Genomic DNA, 5390 nt, shown 5'->3' with positions numbered 1-5390 from the left:
TCAGATATGGCACACAGAAGCGCGGCCCAGGTTCTGCCTAACGTAGAATATTTTTCCCTTTTAAGCGCACAGTCATGAAAAGCTAGGCAAGGCAGAAACAGAGAAAAGCTCAAAAAAGAAAAATGAAGTATTTATAAGCAAAATCACTTCATATTAAGAAAGTCGAGTTTTATTTAGCATTTTATCTGAGGCGCTGAGAGTAAAGGAAGAAAATGAAATCAATCCCACATTCAATTTTAAGGAGTCTTGCAAAAATGAAAGCACACAAACTGTAACAATCTTGAAAGCATGAAATGCCGTATGTTTACAACACACAAAAAATACTATAGGGACTTCCTATCAAAGGAGACAGTCTGGGGCTTCCCTGGTGGCGCAGTGGTTGAGAGTCCGATGCAGGGGACACGGGTTCGTGCCCCGGTCCAGGAAGATCCCACATGCCGCGGAGCGGCTGGGCCCGTGAGCCATGGCCGCTGAGCCTGCGCGTCCAGAACCTGCGCGTCCAGAGCCTGTGCTCTGCAACGGGAGAGGCCACAACAGTGAGAGGCCCGCATACCGCAAAAAAAAAAAAAAAAAAAAAAAAAAAAAGGAGATAGTCTGAGTATCTGCAAAGTCTTTCCAATCTGAAGATTCCAACACACGTTGTTCTGCTGTTTTTCGCAATTCCAACGTAGAACTCTGGACAAAACAAACAATACAAAAAGCTTTTCTAGGCCAAGGACCCTCTGAGGGAGTGTGATATTGGCCCTGAGAAACAAGTCAACTGGCCTAGTGTTGGGACCAACATAAAATGCTACCTAAAGAGCTGAAAGCCTCAGCATTTACATCTCAGACTAGATCAAAGAGATGATTCTCTTTAAACTACAATTTCATGATTATATAGAAAATCACTGTTCTTCAGACAATAAATTCATACTATACTACTAAGTATTTTAAGGTGATTTTTACCTCTTTGTATAGAAGGGGTCAAAATAATAATTCCGATTTTTTTTAATGAAAAACAAGGTTCACTCAAAGTTAATAAAATGAATCAGTGACCCAACTATATGTACCCTCAAAATAATTAATTCTACCCAGGCTGCCAAGATAAACAAATGAATAAAAAAAATTAGAAGCTTATATACAAGACGATATTTTTACAACTATAGACATCAAAAAAAAAGAAAAAGAGCTTTAGACATGTAGTATTTCCCTAGAAGAACATTTCCCTAGAAGAGCATTTGCTACAGTTATTACATAGTAAGCAAAGTAAGAATTGCAGGAAAAAACAACCTAAAAATTGGTATTAAATTTGTTTAATATCTTTAATAATTCTATTATTTGTAAATTCTTCCATAAAAGGGCATTACAGTTCTTCAGTTTACTGCAAACATATCTTTAAAAAAAAAAGTCAGCCCTACTGTTGAAGCTATAATACTAATTTTTAAATTATTGGCACTATACTAAAAAGCACAATGGAGAACATCTTATTTAAATAAAATGAGGATGATACTTCACTGGGGAATATAGCCAAGAGATTTTTTTCTCTCTCCATATCTACATCCAATGGTGGTGTTTTATACGCAAATTTTAAGCAAATGCAAGTTTTTAAAAAATAATGAAAGCCATGTTTTTCTCAGGAATACTATTATACATAGATCATACAGATTGTTTTATAGCAGATACTTGTCTGCCAAAGTTCAGATGGCAAAATGCTAAGCAATGAGTTTGGTACTGTCCAGCTAGTTGTTTCTTGTCATCCTGGAGAATCTGTCAATGGGTAATGTTGAGACCATCTTGTCACCACCATTTCTCTTCTCAGAGGTGACTCCACTGTGATAGAACATTCTTATCCTTAAAATGCAAGGCCTAGCAAAAAGCCTCCCACAAATCCACTGGATATCACAACGTTCTGTTTAACAAATTCGGTTGCTTCTTCTATTATATTGTTGATTTCAGGTGCTGCCTTATTTGCTCGTTTCTTAATCTTTTTGCTTTGTTTACATCTTTTTCAACTCTCTTCCAGCCGATCAGCACATAGCCACTGTGACTGGCAATCTGAAGGAGAAGAAAGCCACCACCTACTGTAGTTGCTGCAAGTTTTCCAACTTTCTGGAACAAAAATCCTGCACACCAGCCACTCACTCCACCCATCACAATCTGGGTGGCTACTGAGTATTTTTCTACCATAGGTCCGGAACTGTGGCCAAACACTCGATTCCACCAGTGGTGTCTGTCTTCTTGCATACTCAGTTAAATCCAACACTTCGTAAGAGTCATCATCTCTTTCATATTCTTGGGGAGGGGTGTTCCGGGTCTCCATGATCTACTTTTTTTTAAAATAATGCAAGCTGCTCAAACCCAAGATAATGACTTTTAAGATGAGAGTACAAGATTTTTAGTTATAGAACAAAGATGGGGATAAGGGGGCTGAGACAACACCTAGCCCAACTTCCTTCCATCAGACCCATTTTATAGATTAGGAAATGGAGGCACCAAGAAGTTAACTGAATTACCCAAGAACATATAAATAGTATTCACCTCTTACCTTTTATGAACACTTCCTCTTTATGTGATTATATTAAGGAATTATTAACTCATTAAAGTATGAAAATGGTATTGTGGCTCTAGTAAAAAATCTTATTTATTGGAGATAAATACTGAAATATTTGTGGATGAAATGATATGATGGCTAATATATGCTTCAAAATAAGATAGAAGTGAGGTGAATGAATGAATAGGTATAGATGAAACAAGATTGACCATGAGTTGCTAATTATTGAAGTTGAGTGATCTAGGATTTCATCTTACTCCTCCATCTTCTTTCATATGTGTTTGAAATTTTCAATAATTAAACAATTTTTTAAATAAAAAACTCTATCGTGGATTTTGTTTTTGACTATGATAGACTAAATGGTCCCTGTGGTAAACAAGCATAAAACTAGAAAAATATATGAAACAATCATTTCAAATGTTGGACAAGAGGCAGTGCAGTATTATGATCCCTGATGGAAGGGAAACAAATGATGTAAGTCGCACATCACCCTTGTTTTCTGACCAGCGATAATTTTCCTTACCATGATGCAAGGATGGGGAACCCAAACAGAGCTGGTAGTCTCACTGAGCTGAGGAAACATAGTTTAAAGTTCAAAGGTGTTGAGATGAATGGAATTTTCTCAGAAAGGAGGGAGCTTCAGAAAGATACTCTAGAAATCTGCATGAAGTTCCCCTTGTAGCTTCTACTGAGTTCTTAGCTGATCTTGCACAGTCCAGGACTCCTGAAGGCCAAGCAGGAAACCATCACAGGGGTCCTGCAGCTTACACAGGGCTGAGATACATAGAGTGCTAACCAGTCGAGAGAAGAGACCCCTGGTACTCAGCTGATAGCCAAGAAAGGCCACACCTTAGTACAATGGATATGCTAGCTCTCAAATAAAGACTAGATCCGCCCTAACCAAGTTAAAAACAAGATTCAAAAGCACTGTGTCAATTCACAAGTAAATTAACTGCCATCAGAACAAAATTCAACCCCATCTAAAAGAAGACAATAAAATCTAGGCACTTAACAATATACTATACATAATCCAGCATAAAATTATCAGGTAGAAAAAGATCTCTGTACTTTTCATTCAATTTTTCTGTAAGCTGTTCTAAAAAAACACAATATCGGGACACCACCAATATCAAGTGATATAGCATATGTATAATTGGGTTTATAGGATAGAGTGAGAAAGAACTCTATCCTATTAACTATCAACTCTATCCTAATAGCTCTATTATTTGGAGGAATAATGCCCAATTTTTTTCTTCAAATTTGATGGAAAATATCAGCACACAGCTCTAAGAAATACAACAAACAACAAGAAAGATAATCACAAAGAAAATAACACCAAGACTCATTGTAATTACATTGTTGAAAACTAATGATAAGAGAAAATATTTAAAACAGCCCAAGGCGCATTACATACAGGGATCTATGATAAGAATTATTACTGACTTGTCATCAAAACCAATGCAAATCAGGAGACAATGGAATGACATTTTTAAAAATTACTAGAGGGGGAGGAAAAGGGGACCCATCAACATTTATTAACCTGTAATTGCATATCCAGCAAATAGATCCTTTAAAAAATGAAGGTGAAATAAACACATTTTCTTACCAGGAAACCTGCACTGCAAGAAGTGTTGAAGGAAGTTTAGGATGAAGGAAAATGGCATCAGGAAGAAAACTTGGATTTATACAAAGGAATAAAGAGTACGTGAAATGGTAATATATAAAATAGAAAAATCTATTTTTGAGTCTGAAAACATAATACATAACTGAAAAATCCAAATGTAGATATTTTAGGTTGTCAGTATGTCAATGGCCACCGTGGCTTTCCAATTTTGTGCTTTAAAAAAATTACAGCATTGTCCTTCTGCCAAGTGAGATTACAGTGAGAAGACTGTGGTCTATGAGGAAGCAGGTTCTCACTAGACACTGAATTGACCATCACTTTGATCTTGCAAGTCCAGCCTGCAGAACTGTAAGAAATAAATTTCTGTTGTTTATAATCAAAAAAAAAATTTACAGCCTTCATTAGATTGTGTATGAAAAAACTGGTCATGAAATATTAATACATGGCAGTTAACTAGTGCGATCTCTGTTATACCATGCTTCTCTTTTTCTGATTCCTTTGGATAACTTATTAGAATATTATACTAAAATGAAGCAGAAGTATAATAGGTTTATGTTAGCATTTAAATAATATTTTGATAATAATTTCTTCTCTTTTTATAATCTCCTCTTGATTTACCTTCTATATCATTCTTCCCCACTCCCACCCCTAGCCAACCTGCTGAGTTCACTTTTCCTCATATGTACTTTCAAACTGATAATTAAAAAGAGGGTATAAAAATAGTGTCAAAAAAAAATCTAGAAGGTGCTCACTTCAGCAGCACATATACTAAAACTGGAATGATACAGAGAAGATTAGCATGGCCCCTGCCCAAGGATGACATGAAAATTCGTGAAGCATTCCATATTTTTCAAAGAAGACATACAGATTGCCAAAAAGCACATGAAAAGATGCTCAACATCACTAATTATTAGAGAAATGCAAATCAAAACTACAATGAGGTATCACCTCACACCAGTCAGAATGGCCATCATCAAAAAATCTACAAACAATATATGCTGGAGAGGGTGTGGAGAAAAGGGAACCCTCTTGCTGGGAATGTTGGTGGGAATGTAAATTGATACAGCCACTATGGAGAACAGTATGGAGGTGCCTTAAAAAACTAAAAATAGAACTACCATATGACCCAGCAATCCCACTACTGGGCATATACCCAGAGAAAACCATAATTCAAAAAGATACATGCACCCCAATGTTCAGTGCAGCACTATTTACAATGGCCAGGACATGGAAGCA

At 36.4% G+C, this 5390-nt stretch overlaps 1 non-coding gene and 1 pseudogene across 1 annotated transcript; one reads left to right on the top strand and one right to left on the bottom strand.

Moving 5' to 3' along the window:
* Window positions 1-1375: 1375 nt before the first annotated feature.
* LOC101325078 (FUN14 domain-containing protein 1-like) lies at window positions 1376-2299 on the bottom strand (annotated as a pseudogene).
* Window positions 2300-4898: 2599 nt separating this feature from the next.
* LOC117311517 (U6 spliceosomal RNA) lies at window positions 4899-5005 on the top strand. The gene has a single exon (XR_004525712.1). It is a non-coding gene; the product is annotated as a U6 spliceosomal RNA (small nuclear RNA).
* The last annotated feature ends 385 nt before the right edge of the window (window positions 5006-5390 follow it).

This window comes from Tursiops truncatus, chromosome 2 (genome assembly GCF_011762595.2).
Source record: "Tursiops truncatus isolate mTurTru1 chromosome 2, mTurTru1.mat.Y, whole genome shotgun sequence".
Classification (NCBI taxonomy): Eukaryota; Metazoa; Chordata; class Mammalia; order Artiodactyla; family Delphinidae; genus Tursiops; species Tursiops truncatus.
Note: the sequence above shows the minus strand (reverse complement) of the source record. Positions and strands in the feature narration are given on the sequence as shown.